Source organism: Sabethes cyaneus, chromosome 3, assembly GCF_943734655.1.
Source record: "Sabethes cyaneus chromosome 3, idSabCyanKW18_F2, whole genome shotgun sequence".
NCBI classification, from domain to species: domain Eukaryota; kingdom Metazoa; phylum Arthropoda; class Insecta; order Diptera; family Culicidae; genus Sabethes; species Sabethes cyaneus.
This window is the reverse complement of record NC_071355.1, coordinates 42,970,692-42,990,407: the sequence shown is the minus strand read 5'-3', so window position 1 is coordinate 42,990,407 and position 19,716 is coordinate 42,970,692. Positions and strand designations below refer to the sequence as shown.

The 19,716-nt window shown below is 41.1% G+C and overlaps 1 long non-coding RNA gene across 1 annotated transcript in view; it reads right to left on the bottom strand.

The window, feature by feature from the left end:
• Nucleotides 1-13: 13 nt before the first annotated feature.
• The window catches only part of LOC128743199 (uncharacterized), a 73,119-nt gene continuing 53,416 nt past the window's right edge, over nt 14-19,716 (bottom strand). The window contains exon 3 of the long non-coding RNA XR_008412289.1: nt 14-75. This is a non-coding gene — a long non-coding RNA (uncharacterized LOC128743199). The remainder of the gene's footprint in view (nt 76-19,716) is intronic.

Sequence of the window (19,716 nt, the reverse complement as noted above, 5' to 3'; positions counted from 1 at the left end):
GTGTCTATATTACTTGCATTTCTTAGTTGTCGTCAAAAGAACCGGATACATCTCATCAGGTGACCTACCAGAATTCTGAAAAAGAAGCGAAAAATAGGAAAATTAATTAGAATCAGAAAAATTAGGAATTACGAAAAATAGATTCCAGACTTAAACTATCTAAGTTTTTAGGTTGTTTACTTACAGCTCTGAAAATTTCAGAAGTAATCACGATAATTTGCCCATCAGTTTAGCTACGATCTCTCTCTAATTTCACTGATTTCACCATCAGTCTGATTTTATTTCTCTGCTGTAAAATTTAAAAGCAAAGAACCAACCGTTTGTTTTTGTAGATCTTAAAAGTTCGAATTGTTTATTTTTAACGTGAAACAACTCAAATGGTACAACACCCACCTTCAGCCCCAGCACAACATACCACCGACGACGATGGACCGATTTAGCGTGCATCATTTACGCAAACACGAAATCTACACAACACAACTGTCGGAGCTGGTGACGCTTTGCCCATACACACGCTCAGCAGTAAAGCCGGTTTTCCGTTGAAAGAACCATCGAAATCGGGCACACACAGGCGTGTGCATGCTGATGTTTGGATTGAGAAACAAAAACAGCCCGTACCGGTCGCATTTTCCACACACGCACACTCGCAGGCCGGTCACAAGTCACATGGCCCATAATAATCGCGGAGCCGTCGGTGGCAAACAGCGGATGGTGGTTCCCAGGGACCGCGACAACCGGCAACAATCATCCGCTGTGGAGGATTCCGTGGTGCGCGTGTCCACTCTCTCCTCTATCTCTAGTTCTGGGTTTCATGCTCTCTTTCTCTCTATTGACGATCAGCGCAGGCGCTTCTCAGTCGCACGGTCGCGTCGTTTTCGGACCTCGCAACGAGACGATGGACGCGGGTTGTGTTTTGTGTTGTAATTTGTATTTTGCTTCAATACACTTCAACGGCAACAACGCGCAACATACCACAAACGATATTAGCACATTGTTATTATTTTGGTAACGAATCACTGCTGGCACGATATCGACCCCGCTTGGCTCATGGCCTTTCCCCGTCGATTTTCCGCTTGTGTTCTGCCCCGTCCGTCCATACTGCTGCTGCTGCTTGCTCCGAGTACGGAGGGTCAGTCAGCAGAGTTTCGATAGTTTCAGAAGCGATAAAAATTTACGAATATTGCTATCATTTGGCGATGGAGTGTCGGCCCAAGCTGACCATGTAATAATAAACATAAAAGCAAGTTTTATAGTCCAGCCAATCTCATGGGCATTGGAAACAATTAGAAAACTTCTAAATGATGCAACTTTCCTTTTGTGACCGTTTGCTTGAGTACAAATTATTTAAGGCGTCAGAAGCCACATTAACATGGATTGAGAACATTGAAGAGTGCTTTCTCAATAGACAGGTACACTGCTAACTTTCTTGCGGGAATCAGTTGAAAATCCTCTTTTCAGGAATTATATTCATGGCACTTGATTCTTGCCTCGGCGTTCTCATCCTCCTCATCCCTGCATTTTACGCCTCGAATCGTCCCATGATAGAGAACACGTCTAAAATTTCACCTTCTCAACCTCATTCAAGCATCCTCGAGAGGGATCTACGTCATCATCGGGCTGCTGACGCCAGTTGCAAAAGGGCACTTCACCGACCGGAGACGAGGGAAAGTGTCCCATGCCGGCCGAGCCGCCGATTTCCACAAAGGCCACATGCATGGAAAGCCCTTTTATGGAGCCTCATTTCCGAAAACTAACACCACTATGTGTGCAGCAGCGAGAAGAAGAAGCAGGAAACGGTATGATTATGCGCAAACATTCGCTGCAGCAGCAGGCGCGCAAATGTTCCTCCAATTTCCCTTTCACCACTTTCTGCAGTTCCGCCCTCCACCCCCCTTCGCTGATGGCAACGACCCCATTTCCCCCACTCTGGCCGCAACGGATTCGGGCGCGTGCTCTGCGTTCCCGGCAGCCGGTGTTTTTTGCTTCGTTTTTACTGTTACGATCTTTTTCCTTCTGTTTCAGGAAGTGATAGCCGCGCGACAAGCAACTAGTGTCGCAAGTGCCACCCAACGCCCACCACCACGGCTTGATGGGAGGTAGAGGGAGGAAATATATTTCTCCTCCTTCCCGCAAAGCACAAGCAACGAGAGGATGGTCATGATTTCGCGTTAATGACAGTAATCAAACCGGTAAAGCGGTCCTAGCTCGGCGGTGGGGATACTTGTTTTGCTACAACATTACACACACCCTTCTTTCATGCATAAGAAGCAAGCGAGCGCGCGAGGGTGCTTATTTTTTTCTGCAGAAGCACAAGAAGACAGATTCTTTTCAACGAAAAATTGCGCTGTGCATCATTCGTAGGTATACCCATAGGCCGATTGCATATTTTCACAAGAACAGAAAAAAAGTGAAAAAAAAAGATTTTCTGGTGCTCATCCGACGAGGATCCTCAAACAAAAATACTTGCCTTTAGAATTTCATACCGTTTCCACTTGGTGGAAAAATGATGGTTTGTATTTGCTAATGTACTTCCTCACACGACGGTGAATTAAAATAAGTTTTATTCAACGTCACAACTTATTCATATTTTAATGCGATTTTTTTTTGCACTATCTGAATGTTCTTTCCTCCTTTTGCCTATGAATTTCTTTTTCTTTTGTTTCGGTAATGTACGCTTCCTGGAGGACTGCACACTCTTAGTGACGCAAATGCGTTGCAACTGCACTGCACCGTTGTTCAGAACAGTCGTCGCACTTCTTTCTATTTCTATATATTTCTCATTTTCAAGAGCAGCGGAACGGAGAACCAACCAGTCTGTTACATGACACAGGGTAACTAGGCAAAGCAGTTGCAAACTGTACAGGTATTGTTTGCAGCTTTCCTAAGAGAATAGGAGAAAAAATCGTTCCAAAGAATGTGCTATTCTGGAAAAAGACGTCCAAATTTTAACAAACATTGCTGAAATTTTATTTCTTAATGTTAAGTTGAAATGAAATGTTCGCATCCTAACGAGGTATTTTGCAAATTCGAAGATTCGCAATGAAATATTAATAAATTTATTATAATTCGATTATCGTTGCAGTTTATCAAGAGTGGATTAATGCACACTAGAATATCTTTTCACGTCCATTCATTTTACGTGATGTCTCTTTATGTCCATTTTTTTATGTCTGAAATTTGAGTTAACGTCCTCTCGTTTTACGTCGAAAATTTCTAGTCCATCGTATATCACCCGTCGTCCATCATCCATCGTTTGTAGCCCATTTTCCATGGTTCATTGTTCATTGTCCAATGTATATTTTTCACCGTCCACAATCCTCCGTTCATTGTCCATCGTCTTTCAACACCGTATCCTGACCGCCGTTCATTCTCTATCGTCCATTGAATATCGACAGAAAGAATCCAACATAGCTCTGGCCATACCAAGTTTCTAACCAACCGGAGTCCTAAGGGCCTGTGTGATACTCCTGCGTCGCGCCCTTTTACTGAACAAGCTATCACATGGGTTAACGCTGATGCAATAACATTGATTATAACATAAAGGAATCCTAATGTTTAAAGAAGATTCTCATAAAACCAAAATGCGCGTAAGTGTCTCTGCTAGTGGGTCCGCCCAAACATCTGTAGTCCATGGTTCATCATCTACCGTTCATTATGCATTGTCCGTCGTTCATTTCCGATTATCCAAAGTCCATCATACAACGTCCATCGTTCATTGCCCATAGTCCACCGTCTATCATTTACTGTCCATCAGTCACCGTCCATTGTCCATCAAACGCCATACATCGCTTAAGGTATATTGTGCATCGTCCCCGTCCACCAATCAATGTCGTTTATTATTAAACACCGTCCTTCACCATTGTCCATCGTCAGTCACTCTGTGCCTATCGATTATTATCGTTCGTTTTCCATCAGCTACTGTGCATCGTCCATTGTCTATTGCACATTATCTATCGTCCACTATCAGTCATCCACCGTCCGTCGTTCATTGTCCATCGTCTTTTATCCATCGCCCATCGGCCTTTGTTTCGTCCACCGTCTACGTCTAATGTCCATCGTTTATTGTCTATTGTTGGTCGTCCATTGTTCATGGTCAACCTTTTCTATCGTCCATAGTTCTATGTCCATTGTCCTTCGTCCACCGTCATCATCATCGCCAAGAATTGGACTAAGGAGAAGACGAACAAACCATGGCTCGCACGAGCTGCTAGGAGAACCATCTGTTCTGTCCATACCGAAAAACTCTACCGACCGGCAGCGGCACTTCGTAAAAATGTTGAACGAAAGCACAATGAAAACAATGTTGCAAATCGAAAGAGAAGCCAACGATGCCTACTCTTACAAGAGCGAGTATGAAAAGTATAGCATTCAACGCTTATGCCACTCATGCAAGCGTAAAACAAACAGCCACCGTTGCTGTGTGCAGACATTTTGCTACCTACACATTCGCGAACGCACAGCCTCATATCGTCTTTCTGTCTAGCCCACTCGCGAGTCAAACAACTCGTCAGTTAGTGGCGCACTGGGATACATATTTTGCATTATTTTTTCTTTTCTACTTAGTTCTGTACAGTGAGTCGACGAGAACAAATTAAAGAAAAGTGCCGTGGACAAGATTGATCAACGAGATGGAAGTCGACTTGCGGATTATACGTGGACTGCAGAGCTAGAGACAACTAGCAAACATGAACCCAGTTGTAGAAACGACTCCTGTGTCCTGTGTCGACTCCTGTGCAGGCCACTAGGGCCTGCTTTGAAAAATATATAAAATCGATTATGTTTTCAAGCGGTCAAATTCTCAGATTTCGGTTGCGATGTTCTCTACGAAAACGAGCTATTTACGAAGCTTCTTTTTATTTCCTTCTGCAGCAGTAATAGGTCCTTGTAATCCCTTGCGCTAAGAGAATAGAAAATCTCAGTTTGAGTTTGTTTAATCATTTGATACCAAACACCAAGTGCTGGTTTTCTCCACAACGCATTTTACACAGGATAGAGCAAAATGAAACTTAATTCCAGGTAAAATTAAGCCTGCTTCCAGATGGCCGGAGTCTGCAGTTGAAACACTCTTTCCAGCACTATTTCTTCTCCTATAACATTTCGAAAGCAGTATAGAATGAACTAGATTAATTCCGTTTTAGTATCAAAATGTAGGAGGACTCCGTGCTGAATAATAATTAAAATGCCTATCTAGAAGGACGACTGGCTAGATTATTGTAACTACCGCGCCATTACGCTGGACAACGCTCAAGGTACTCTTTCAGATTTTGTTGCGTCGTCTATCCCCAATAACAAGAGAATTCTTAGGGTAGTATCAGGGATCAGGGGGGCTATTACGAATCAAAATCGGATCTCCGACAAATCCTCAATTTCTAGCAAAAATTGTCAAAAATAGTCAACTTCTAGCCTTTGCGGACGACCTCGAAATCATTACTAGAAACTTTCGGGCGGCGGAGGCAATCTACGCCAGACTAAAAACAGAGGCAAGGAGGATAGGGTTATGTAGGCGTATGAACCACGAGTGAGTTGCAGGCACTCCTTGGAGATTCCCATCATATACCTGGCGAAAGTTGGGGGACTACGATGGGCCCACTACGTCGCAAGGATGCTGGACGACTATGCAGTGAAATCCGTTCACATTCTTTTTCTTCTTCTTCTTCTTCTTCTTGATACGGCAAGAGCCACCCCGGTTCTGGGCTGGTAAAGTAAGTATTAGTCTATCTAGTTTGGCCGTACAACTACGAATAATTGGGAACGCTATCGCGACATGTAAACCAGCTTTTTTCCAAAATGGTGAAGAAATAAATGGTTGCTGCTGGTTGCAGGGGAAAGACCAGAGCGAGGAACGGAAGTTTGATTCTGGTCACTCGACGGTGCTGCGCGGCCTAAATAGCAGCAGAAGCTAAAAGAGGAAGACCGAGAGCAAGAAGGCCTCATCGTTCTTCCGCGCCTTGGCCTGGGAGATCGAAGCAATCAGCCACAGTGATGAAGTACTTGGCTAAAATGGGCATTTTTACGCAGAAGCGTCAATCGAGGCCGACCGCGTCTGAGCACAGCAGGCAATCACCCAGAAGGAACGGTTGAAGGTGTTGGAGAAAAATATCTTTTCAGCAAAACATGACGTCGTAATATTTAATGGATTATTAAGGGAATACCTACTTGACGCTGGATGGCAACGACTGGCAGGGGATCAGGTACTTTGCGTTTCCGCCAAGGAGGTAAGCAATTACGTCAAAGATTTCTTGCACACCAATCTTCGAGGTGGAGCTGACAGTACGAACAAACCATCGAGCGTAGTCGCTTGATCATCCCAAATCTTTAATGGTATAACGCAAGGAAGCCATGGAACTTTGGCATATCAAAAGTAACATTAAGCATAATGTTACTAATCGGAATAATTGGAGTTTTAGGTCTCTACTGTGGGGATCTGACGCAGTGGAACTTTGTTGTCTCGCTTATCCGCGAGAGCATAGAAAAACTAGTACATTTTAATGCTGTGGGCCGAAGCGAAGCGGTTTCAGTCGAATTTATAGACCCTCAAAACTACTGCTTGCTGGCTACTTGCTGTGCACAGTAGAAGTTAGAGATAATTGTGGCTTTAGTTTTCAAAAGGTAGCATAATGCATGCAAAAGGGTTGATTATGCGACCTTTCGAAAACTAAAGCCACAATTCTCTATTAGATCAAACTCGTATTTTGTTGTCTTGGCCTTAATAATGAGGTCAGGACGATAGTTTTTACAATGGAGGGAGGGAACGATAGAAGAAAGTAATCAAACACAGGTGTTGATAGTATCCAATCCGCTGTGGTTCAAAGGTTCACCAATAACGGCGATTCTCAAGGCCTATGGGAAAAGGTAGGTTCGAATCCGGTTATAATTGGCTTCCATTATAGCTTTGTTCGATAAAGAGGAACGTTATACCAATTTAATAAGCGTTGCTTCAATGACCTTCTCTTGCTTAATTTTCCACTTTTTCCCTCTCGCGGTTTGTCTCTCCTGCGATACAGTGGAGTTTCGAATTTGGCATGGTTCGATTTTGGCATGCCTCAGGCTATGCCCGAAGCCACTTATTTTAACTTTCATGCACCTCGGATTTCTCTTCACAGGATGTTAGTAGTGATCAAAACGATTAATTTAGAAAAAGTCTTAAAATATTCGGTTTTTTGAAAAAATCGATTTTTTAAGTTTACATAGGGGTCATTTCCTCTCGAATGATCTTAAGGCGGAACCGAAAGTGGCTCACGTTATTGTGTTAGTGCGACAAACACTGTACTGTACATCTCATGTGTTCGTTAAAAACCTAAACGTTTATTTGAATATTGCATTAGTATTGGTAAAATATGTCAAATAGCGGAGCTTGCAAACATAAACAGCTGATTCGCAGCCAACCGCACTGACTACAAACATCCCGAAAAAGGGTTTGTTTTCTTTATCAAGGCATTCCGATTCAATCAAAATTAACAGCAGCAACTGAATAATGCGCAGGATCACTAGGATGTTTAATTAATTCGCTTGCATCGGATTGCGTTTTTGATTCCTGCCTTTCCGTTTTGCTTATTTACTTCACTCTAAGCTCATCGATGCGGCGAAAGTTGAAAGCTCTTTAAAAGCTCATTGATGTGACGAAAGTTTGATACTGTGTTGCTGCTTTTTCGGAAATCGCTAGTTCAACGAAATATGTGCGTAACCAAATATCTATTAACTAATTCCAAATTATACATTGGTCGCTTTTATGAACACGTAATGATCGATATGTTCAGTTAAATTTATTTTCCATTAGCTATTATGTTTTGCTGAGCATTTATTGATACATAGCAGATCGATAAATTGAATTACAAGTTTTAGGAAATTATAACAGCGCTGGAAGCACTGATTACGTGGCGAAAGCGTGCTTTGCCAATACAGATGCATTTTTAAGGCGCAAAACAATACATGCTTCGAATGGTAGCCATTAATCCAGCCATCTTTGAGCCACTTTCGGTTTCCCCTTAACCGTTGTAATCGACCACCTCCGATTTCAATCAAATTTGGTATAATTGCTTATTCCACCTCACATTTAATTTCTCAGAGTTTTGTACGGATTGATCAATCCCCCTTGCAGTTCCGCTTCTCTATTTTTATCAGATTTTCGGAAAAACTCATTTTTCACTGCTTGTTACTGCAAGGGGGATCGATCAATCCGTACAAAACTTTGAAAACTTGAATTTGGTGTTGGAATGAGCAATTACTCCAAATTTGGTTGAAATTGGAGGTGGTCGATTACAACGGGTTAGACCAGTTGAGAGGGAATGACCCCTATATAATCTTATGTTATCTCACAGCCGTAAATAAACATCTTTGCACATTTAGTTTTCCAGAAATTGGTCTAGAGTAACTTTAGGAAAGGACTTAATTTTTTTTCTCTTTTTTATTATAAAAAATATAACTCGAAAACTATAAGACCTATAAAAAATGATCTATGGGTGACTTTTAGAAAATCTTCTGAATTTTTCATAAAAAAATATTGGAAAAAATAAAAAGTAATTTTTACACTGAGAAAAAAAAGCATTTTAAAAACTAAAAATCGATTTTATAAAAACAGGGCTTCTCAGAAATTGATGAAATTTTTTGAAGATAGATAATTATATGGACTACAATTCTTCCATACATCACACTTGTAGGGCATATAAATACAGTGGTAACCCGATTTTGTCACGTTTTTGACCCGATTTTGTCACGTTTTTTACCCGATTTTGTTACGCTTTTGATTTATTAAAAGCTTAGTATGTCAAATGTGTTAAAACACTGTGAAAAGAATTGTGTTCAACAAGTTGATTATCGTGGAGTTTCCACAAAAGTTGTTTCTTATCTCCACAACTATAATAGCTAGAAGGTTACTTTCTTTGGCAAAGTCCTTTATAATAATCTTCTCAAAAGTTTTGTAGAACATTGTTTTGCTCTATCTCTTACTGCTTGAAAAATAAATTTTCTATCTTACTTTTAGGGGGGTTAATCAAAGAATCGTTCATACCATAAGAAAGAGCTTCTTACGCTGTGAAATTTCTCTGAACATAGGTTAACCAGTATAATCAACCATTTCGGCGCAATTAAAAAACGCGTGTTTTTATACCTTTGGGAGTGCTGTGAAAAAGTGACAAATGTCCACAGAGAGGTAGAAGGAAGTGCGACATGTCCTAAAAGTGATCAGAATGAAGTATATGTAGTTCGTTCTAAGTTATCTGCAAAAAAATAAAAAATTGAAAAAATACCCGATTTAGTCACTGCCCCGTTTTTGTCACCCCTAAATTCATCATGGGGGTGACAAAATCGGGTCATTACTGTATCTACCTTCAATACAAATTTCATCAATTTCGGGGACGTGCTGAAGAAAATCGAATTTTAGATTTTAAAATGCTTTTTTTCTCAGTGTAGAAATGGTTTTTATTTTTTTCAGTATTTTTTTATGAAATTTCAGTAAATTTTGTAAAAGTCACCCATACATTATTTTTTGCAGGTGCTATAATTTTGTATTAATGTTGGTTTCCTTTGTTTCATTTCAACCCCTCCCCCCCCCCCCAAAATATTAATACATTCTCTATTGCGATTGGAATTTTTATCTCTCGTAAATATGGTGTAAAAGCGTATGACATTTAAGTAATAGGGATTGCATAGAGCCTTTCCAAGGTTTAAAAAACTCTTTACATGAGTGCACTATGCACATGCACTATGACTTGGATTTCTTCCTAGTGTTGAATTGTTTGCTGGTCTGGGTCGTTGCGATTTTCTGAAACAAAAACTCTCGGAATAAAACAAAATGCTCCCGGTTTCCGAGAGGCTAGTTTAGAAAATAGGGGATAAGCATTTGCTATCCGACGAGTGAATTTAGTCACTTTTATTGTATTTTAGGTGAGCTCAAAAAGCTATTCTATCAAAAAATATTTTGTTTAACATTTTTCATGACCCTAGTAAATAGCTTGACTTGAACACAATCAGTGCCATAAAGATTTACTGCAAACATAAAAAGCGAACAGATTTTACACGCCATAACGTGATACAATTATTCCTAAAAATAACGGTCGACGACGGTATGTATAACAACACTGAATACAGTAGGAGGAAAGCAGCGGGCAGCTCAACAAGCTCCATCATCCAATTCAATTAGGTGCAACATTGAGGAGAAAGTATATACACAGCACACTGTCCTTCGAAAGGACGCATCGAAAATACCGAGCGCCTCAGCGTCCCCGTCGTGAGTGAACGTGCATGAATGAAAGGAAAAATCCTTCACTTTTCCGGATTTTTTTTTCTGCTTCTATTTTTTAGCTCTTTTCCTGTTGTGGCTCCCGTAGGAAGCCGTTCGAAACCTTGTTTTGTGGGAGCTCCAACCGCCGAAACGGAAGGACAGAACAGATTCAGACTCTCATACAGACGAACGGCGATTAGCTGCTGTGTATGTGAGCGACACAGGACGTGTCACTCTCTTCGTGCTGCTGCTGCTGCTGTTTGGCCTTTATGTTTATGCTCCAACTTGTTCGAATTTCGTACGGCCTGCCGCGGCTGTTGGCGCAGCAGAATCATGCGCATACAAGTCCCCGGCATGTTCGTGTGTACAAACAAAAACATGCTGGATGGATGGACATGAGCAACGACATTCATCGGAAGGTGGATGGAAACGGCGGAAGGGCGGGGTGGAAGAACGGCTGGAAGCCGGCATAGTGCCGAAATGGTTCGTCGTCGTTTGCTCGTTCCTCCGAATATTAGCGCTGCTGCAGAGCTTATTGTTGATATCCGGGACGTTTTGGGGAGACCGCCGACGATGATGCTTGGCTGGTTGGCTGATGGCTGGTGCTGCTGGCATGGTGGCGAACAATGGGAGAGCGAAAGAGGAAAATTTATGATACTTGGCAATGTCGTCGTGGTAGTACTACACGTTGTTGAGCATGCCGATGATGATAATAATAATAATAATGGTAGTAGTAGCTGTTGTAGTAGTATCGTAACTAATGTTGTGATTGTGGTTCCCTTCTTCCGGACTGATTGGCAAGAATCCGTGTAGAGGAGCGACTGGGACTGCTCAATGTTGCAATGGAAAAGAGTGCCAATCAAGGTGAAAATATTTTTTTATAAAATTCAGACCAAGAGTTCACATAACATCAAGAAAAATCAGGAATAGATGACATTGGCTAGATTGCCACATTCAATTGCGTCAATATTTTTTCTTAAACAAATAGAATCAAAATGTCTACTTGAGCAGCAGAAATTCTTTTCGCCAGACGGTTATTCTATAGAGTACGGCCAAGTGACAGTGGTCGACATAGGCCTATACCAATACCAAGATACACAGGGGGAAAACGTGGACAAAGCAAGAGAATTCCCGGGAGAGCCAGACAGGGAAGGGCATGGCAACGTGATAAAGAAACGGTTCGAATAGCACCACAACCACCACCATGGAGGAGCGTACATACAGTAAACAACACCCCGACCGACCGAGAAAGCCCTATCCCGCGGTCGTTGATCTTGTTTTTCTGGAAAGGTAGCATTCTGCACACAGACCCCATGCAATGACGTCTGCCTGCTGCTGCTGAGTTGGAGTAGCGCAGCCTGTCTGTGCCTGCGCTGGATCGTTAATGGAAGAGGGTGCTCCGTTGGGACCTTAACAAGGACTACTAAGTTGTGACATGACATCTATCAAGGAGATAAAGAGTGCTATCTATGGGGAGTCACGTTTCTTCCACTTTGCGCTACTACTTACATGTAGCAGTGAATAAAAGCTCTTTGAGGAACCACTTTTCCAGTCTCAGCAGCACCCACACGCCCCACCCTCAGCAGTCTGGCTTTCTTTTTGTGTGTCCGTTGATAGAGCTGCGTTTTCAGCGACGACGCGGGACGACGCCGAGAAGGGGTCGCGTAAAGTAGAACGCAGTATGCTTTGTGAAGTGGCTCTACAGAAAACCGTTAGGTGTTTTTCTTTTCGTCGATGGACGTGCGGCAAAAAAGTTTTCTCTTGAGAAAAAAATTGCCACTAGTAACTATTTTCAACTAGATAAATCAACAGACAGTATGAGCTGGTCCAATTTAGTGGCTAATTTGGAGCCACTCGGACGTCACAAAGAACATATTTTTACGCTGAGAAAACCATTATTGGATCCCTTCCCGATCACTGTGTGTATGTGCCTCAAATTACCGTTTGATGTTCGCTGATGTTCCCTTCTCCAGGCGATGTCCGTGTGTGTTGGTAGATCCAGTTGCTGCTAATATGCGTACTGGAGAGAGCCAACATGTACCGAAGATTCCGAAGAAAATATAATACAAGTACGCTTCACCCGTTTTATTTTCACCAAAATTGACGAAAGAATTTTTTCCTGTCACTCGATTGATTGTTTTTTTTTCTCTAACAAATAGCACTTAACTAAGTATTCACAAATTTTCCACCACAAACATCCAGCGGTTAATACACTATGTACACAGGAAAAAGCACTTCTTACATACGCAACTAGCGCATTATTATTTTAAACTTGCCTAACGCGTACCGCCGCCGTGGTAACAAACCGGACTCAGAAATGCTGCGAAATCTAACAAAGCACTACGGCTCTCATCATCCACCGCCTATTCGCTGCTATTGGGGCTGCTACTAGTAAGTAAAATTATCACTCGGATAATGGAGAAGTGCTTTGCAGAAGCACCAGGCAAAACCCTGAAACACCGTACCTATATAGGAGAGAGATGACGACGTGTAACCAACGCCACTTCTCGAAGCGCTTTGTGAACGACGTTTCTTTCTGAATGACTGGCTGCCAGAGCTCCGGTTGGCTTGCTGGTTGCCTCTTCCGTCGTCTGGTCACACCGATTCATATCAGGGCTGCCGCTGCTGGTCGTACGTAGAGAGAGCTGGCTGGCTGGTTGGCTCGGCTGTAGTGTATAGCAGCATTTATTTGCAAAACAAACGGGCGCACACCACCATCGTCGTCAGACGCACACATGCACACACGAACGCCGTGCGCGCATATTCAAGCCCAGCTGCAACCAGTTTCGGCGCTCTCGCTTGCTCGCATGTACCACCGACTTTTCGCTCTGCACCCCTCTGATAATTGCATCGTTTGATGTTTCTTCTGACGGGAAGCAGAAGGCCGAGTAATAGCAGGGACAACGAAATTCTACCTCTCCTAGAATCAAACTGCTAGGGATCAGTTTTGCTACACCATGAATTTTTAAGAAAAAGTAATAAAACTTTCTCGTCTGAACAATGTCTTGATTCTTTCAAACCTACTTCTATTTTTTACACAATTACTTGCTGGGAAAGTGTTCAACAAGATAACTATTTGCGATAAATTTAACAATATACTGCTGGAAACTACTCAGAACTGAAGTCTTGTACGAAAATATACGTGCAAAAATTAGGTTTAGCGTATCTTGAGACGAAGATTTCCGCAATCAGAGAAATGTGTCAACATAGGAAATGTTTTGACGTCTTTCGACGAGAATGTAAGGATGAAGAATAAACAAAAAATGTGCGTTTCATAAAAACTGGTCAGATTTGAGACTAATAAAACTCGGATATTTTTCGATTAATCTGAAAGATTAAATTGATGAGAAATTGAAAAATAAACAGCAAACAGCAAACACTGTAGGTTCCAATAGGTCAAAACTATTTCCCTTACTTGAATTGAAACTAATTTGATGTCCTGATTGTAAAACATTTATCAAAGTGCTATTCAAATTGATCTATAAACCATAAGACTAAAGACTTAGTGTCGTGTCCTGTCTATACAGATAACCGAATTGATGTCTTGTGTGAAAACGCAAGTGATGCAATATAATACTCCATTTTTTCTGCTTTACTTGTCTCTGACTCTGTCGCGGTCCAACGTAAGCTCAGCTTTTTTTGTAAAAAGAAGGGGGATGAACAAATTTCTGGCCCAAAGAATGGATGAGCTGGAAAATTTCGATAAGTAGGCCAACAATACATTGGGCCGTTCAATGGCAGGTAGGACTTTCGGTTGGTACCCAAATGTTTTTGTAATTAAACTACTGCCGCACCCTTATATTAGATAGGCTCATATCTAATTTTGTCTCTCCAGTGTTAATGATTCCATATACAGCAAAGTTTCGTTAATTGGGCGGTTCTTTAATTGGGTGTTCGCTAATTGGGCTATGTGACAACTTGAATGTCAAAATTGTATGGAATTTTCGAGTTTAGAAATTTCTAACAACTGTCAGTCGGCCCAATTAGCGAATCAGCTAGAGTGCAGTCGTGGTCCAATTAATTCAGGCTGTATCGGTTCCCCGCCCCCGCTCTTCGTCCTTATTAATGCATCACCTTTTACGTCAAAATAAGGTTGCATGTAGTTACCCTTTTCGCTGATGATCTTTTTTAAACGTTGACAGCCCTAGGCTTCGAAATAATTGGTTACGAAAATCATATAGTGATAATTATTCGGAATGGCTTGGAAAATTTGACTCTATCACCGCTAATCGAATGTAAATTGCTTCAACTTTTACTTCATAATCATGTACTGATAGGCAGGACCTCAGCATTAGTGCCAATAAAACTGCAATCATACCATTTACCCAAAGGAAAATATTTACATTGATTAACATAAAATTAAAAGAAACAAATACCTTGGACCATTTCCTTTTTTTTCCTTTTTTTCGGGTTATCCAACTGGTCGCTTAATAGCGTATAAAACTCTGCGCTGGGCCCTTTTGTGATGTCAACAAAATGTCAGGGAAACCTCAAACATCAGTTCTACCTGATGAGACAGGCAATGTCGCCCACTAAAACACAGGTAGAGCCCCAAGCATAGCCGACACGTCTATGCCCGCAGACGGAGGCGTTCCGGCCCTGCGCGGACTCCACGAACTGACTTTGAGATTTCTCTGCCAAAGGCCGGAATGTCATATTTTAAATAAAATGATGATGATGATGATGATGAAGAAGATAATGATTAGGGTAATTGATCTTGAATGGACCTATTCAGCGCTTTTTAACACCATCACTCGCACTCCTGCTCAATTTACTCGTCATTTATAAATAATATGTGGTGATGTTACTATTTGTTGGAAAGTACCACCTTTTTTCTACATTATCAGTACTTTAAAAATGTATAATTGATGAAACTTTTATTAAATATATCGTTTTTTGCCAAAGCCTTTTTTTGATCTTGAATGGACCCAACATGATCTTGAATTGGACTTATTTTTGATTTTGAAATGAACCTAAATTTGAATTGTCATAGTTTTTTCCATGTAAATGAACAAAATAATAACAAAGATTTTTTTTTAATAGTACAACTATACTACTGTTATTTATTAATAGGGCACAAGGTTGAACAGCTTTTACCTTTCTTATACTCTGTTAGAAAGGTATGAAAGTCGGTTGAAAAATTTGAAATCAGTCACAGTCGCCGAGGGTCTTGTTTGTATGTCAGCCCAACAAGTGAACAATGTTTCAGTGACTTGATATGCGTTATGTATGTATCTGTGTGTGACATTTGTATATTGGGAATTTATTATTACCTGTTGTTCAGATATGGTTGAAACGATTTCTACGTCATAAAAAAATTATGTCGCCTATTAGTTTCAAAAATTTAAACCATTCATTAAAAATATGTAATATAACTTGTATTAAACGTAGTTTATCAAGTACAGTGGTGTTTTTATTTAGTGACTACATATTTCGAAAGGTCAGATTTTTACAGACGTAGGACTACGTCTTACTGCAAAGTATCTAAAGGTTTGCGACAGCCCCTGTCGAACATTTTGAATATAAAACCGTTGCAATCGAGAAAAATTCGTTAATTAGTGGTAATTATTCAATTTTGACACATTTATATGCAATTTTTTCAGTTCAAAAATGGTCTAGATTTTGCCACGGTTTCGATTTTGGCAACATAGGCGACACGCATTTGTTGTCAAATTTGAAATCATACTGTAAATGGTGCTTGAAAAAATTAGACTTGGTAATTCTACTAGGTTTAAAGGTAAGGTTAGATACTAGGTTTTAATTTTAAATGATAGTCGATGAAGAACTGTACCAGATAGAAAATAGGAAGTTTCAAAAATGAATATTTTAGATCTCAGAGTCACTCAATTTCAGTGGACAAGGAGGTATTAGTTGCTCAACCATTCAATCAAAGAGAGGTACTTTGCAACCATTTGGAAAACTGCCACAATCACACCGATTCACAAATTTGATTCTCTCAACGAAGTAAAGAACTATCGGGGAATTTCCATTCTTAGTTTTTTGCCCTAAGTGTTTGTTATGTCGAAGAATAATTATATTAAACTAGCTGACCCGACAAACTTCGTATCTTCAAAAACACTTCCATGCTAAATTTGGTTCCATTTGTTTGATTAGTTCTGGAGTTATGAGGAAATTTGTATTTCATTTATATGGGAGCTCTCCCTCCTGAAAAGGTAAGGGGTCCTAATTCATCTTGCCACCAAAAACACCCACATGCTAAATATGGTTCCAATTGATTGATTAGTTCTCGAATTATGCGGAAATTTGTATTTCATTTGTATAGGAGCCCCTCCCTCCTAAAATGGGGACCATTCATCATAGAAAAAATTCTTGCCTTCAAAAACCTTCACATGCCCAATTTGGTTCCATTTGTTAGATTAGTTCTCGAGTTATGAAGAAATTTGTATTTCATTTGTATGGAAGCCCCCCCTCTAAAAGGAGAGAGGGGTCATAATTCCCCTCCTAAAGAGGGGAGGGGTCTCAATTCACAATAGAAAAAAAATTTGCCTACAAAAACACCCACATGCTCAATTTGGTCCCATTTGCTTTATTAGTTCAGGAGTTATGAGGAAATTTGGGACGGGTCTCTAACCATCATAAGAACCTTCCCTGGCCGCAAAAACCTCTACATGCAAATTTTCACGCCGATTGGTTCAGTAGTTTTCGATTCTATAAGGAACATCCCGACAGACAGACAGACAGACAGAAATTTAGAATCCATTTTTATAGGTATAGATAAATTAAAGAGCCTTTGGTGAGCAGTGTGTATTGAAACCAAAGGTGACCCACTGGATCTAATCGGCTATTTTGCGACCCAGAATTATTTATGCTTCGTTGGTCTGGTGGCCAAAAACAAAAGAGGAAGCTACCAAAAAATGTTTAAAAAAGCTAGCCAATGAGAAGTAAGCCATCGAAGGTATTGAATGAACTTCTTTGAAGGTGAGCTTACAGGTCATCTCAGTATTCTACAAACTATTAGTATTATTCCTCCTATAATAAATAATTAGAATTGAATGGAGAAAATATACAATTTTTAATCGAATATCCCATGTATTTGAGCTTAGGGGTAATTCTTCAGAAGCTGGTTTTTCTGATGAGTAGATATGAGTCCTATGAGAAGATAGCTAATTGTGTTTGAAGCTTAAATTTAAGCAATTTTAGAGTGCTTTACTGTGTCCTTGCGCAATAGCATGAAATATATGCATCACCTCGACGACATACCCACCAAAACATGTCTGGGAATCACTCTAAATGTTGTCTTGTCGTTACCAAGTCGACTTATCATTGTGGTCATTGTGGAATATGATGAAAATGATGCGAAGTTGATGCGCCTTCAAACCTCGGATCGTCTCATCAATCTGTAGAGCCTGAACCGTTCTGTGGCTTATGTGCTTCTGCGTTAAGAATACTGGATGAGGCATTGCTTTCTTGTAAAGAGCTAGATGCTCCAACCTTTGAAAGCGGTAGAATACGTCATCAGAGAGACCGCTAGCGCCGCACTAGATGACCAACCCCGGAGTATACAAAATAATTGGTTAGATGGTGAATGAGAAAAAAATGACTTAGATTTCAGGTGGACTTCATCGGAGCACACACCACTGCGGACCAAATTTATACCGTCCGACAGCTCTTGCAAAAACGTCAGGAGTAAAACGTGCCCACGCATTACATCTCTATTGACAACAAAGCAGCATACGACACAATCGTGGGAGACCAGCTATGGTAGATAAATGGACGAACTGGGTTTTTCGGGTAAATTAACGCGACTGTTCAGAGCTACTTTGGATCGAGTAATCAAACACTAGTAAGGCAGCGCATTCAAGCGGGAAATCGGGCCTATCTTGTCCTTGTCAAACGTTACGTTACGAATAAGAAGCATACGCCATCGTACGAAGATGACAATGTACAAAAATCCTTATTAGACCGGTAGTTCTTTATGTACTTGACGCTTTTAAGAAGTTGCGACGCTGCTCACGGAGGACATACGCACTCTTGCCGTGTTTGAGCGAAAGGTGCTGCGGACAATTTTTGGCGGAGTACAAAATGAAGGCGGAGAATGACGGAAAAGATTGCCATCGTACATCTGTTGAAAGTCAGTAGGCTACGATGGGCCATGCACATCGCAAGGATGCCGGACGACAGCGCAACGAAAATGGTCTTTTTCAACAACCCAACCGGCACTAGGAAATTAACGACGAGTGGCCCTAAATCGAGTTGAATGCAGGCAGCTGTTTGAAACAGCACGAGCCACTTTGGCTCTACGCTGATAACGACGACAGTTTAGAAAAATGTTCTTCGAGATTTGTCAATTTTTGTGTGTCCTTAGCGTGATGTTTTTGATTTCGCGTCATCTGACTCTGGGGAAACTAACCTAGCAAGATTCTGTTACTCGTTCTCCTCAACTGTATTGCTGATAACTTTATGAACGAAACATATACTCGAACAGAACTTTAAGTTACACTATAAATTTTTGGCTTTCGATTATAGTCACTTTAAAAACTTGGGTCATTTGAGACTTCTGTAGGGTTGGGATTTATATCCAGGTTCTCGACATAAGAAGCGTGAATGCTACCAAACATGTGCAGTTGAACTTTGCGGAATGGTAAATGCGTACTATGCAGTCGGGCGGGCAGTCTTCTATTATATGGCCTAATATAACGTTTTATTATGTCCCCTCAATTCTAACAGTCTGCATATATTTATTTAGCGAAAGTAACCATGCAAATAGGTTATTGACTAATCCAATTATTCATTTGCCACATTTACTCTTTAATTTACCAAAAAATAATAAAATTCTACAGAATCAATAATATAATATATTTGATAATATAATATATTTGTGCAAAATATTTGAGTGGAAAGTTGAGCATCGCACTGCTAGGAAACCAGAACCCCAGTCTTTCTGTCTTAACTGTGCATAAGCACGCACTCTTCAAACTGCCGTCGTATCGCACACCACGAGTGCGCCTCTGGCGGTATGAGTGAACATTTTCGTGTGCAGCTCTACCTATACCAGTGCCGACTCTTCACGGTCTGAGCCCGCGTGCTAAATATGTTCTATACATAGACACTTCCTACGGGCAAAAAAGGGAGCGAAACAATAACACACCAACTAGCCAGCAAATCAGCCAGCAGCAGCAAGCCATCCAGCCAGCCAAGCCACTGCCGTCCGTTGTCGTCGTCGTCGTCGTCCGCTTGATACGGGTGAGAGCATCGAGCGAAGCCGCTCTACCGCACAGGCTGATGGCTGACGCTGTGTGCCGTCCGTGTGTACCAACATCAGGCAAGCAAGCTGGCAGGAGACACAAGACACAACAGCAAAGCGCAATCGACCATTCCACCACCGCCGCGGCAAGGCAAGGTCGGCTGAAAAGGGAGCCACAAATGCCATCAACACCACTACACACTAGCAAGGGCGCGATACAAACGGTCGGATGCGATAAAAACATTTTAATCGAAATCCCAACTTAAGTGTAGGGCATTTTGGTGGTACCTTA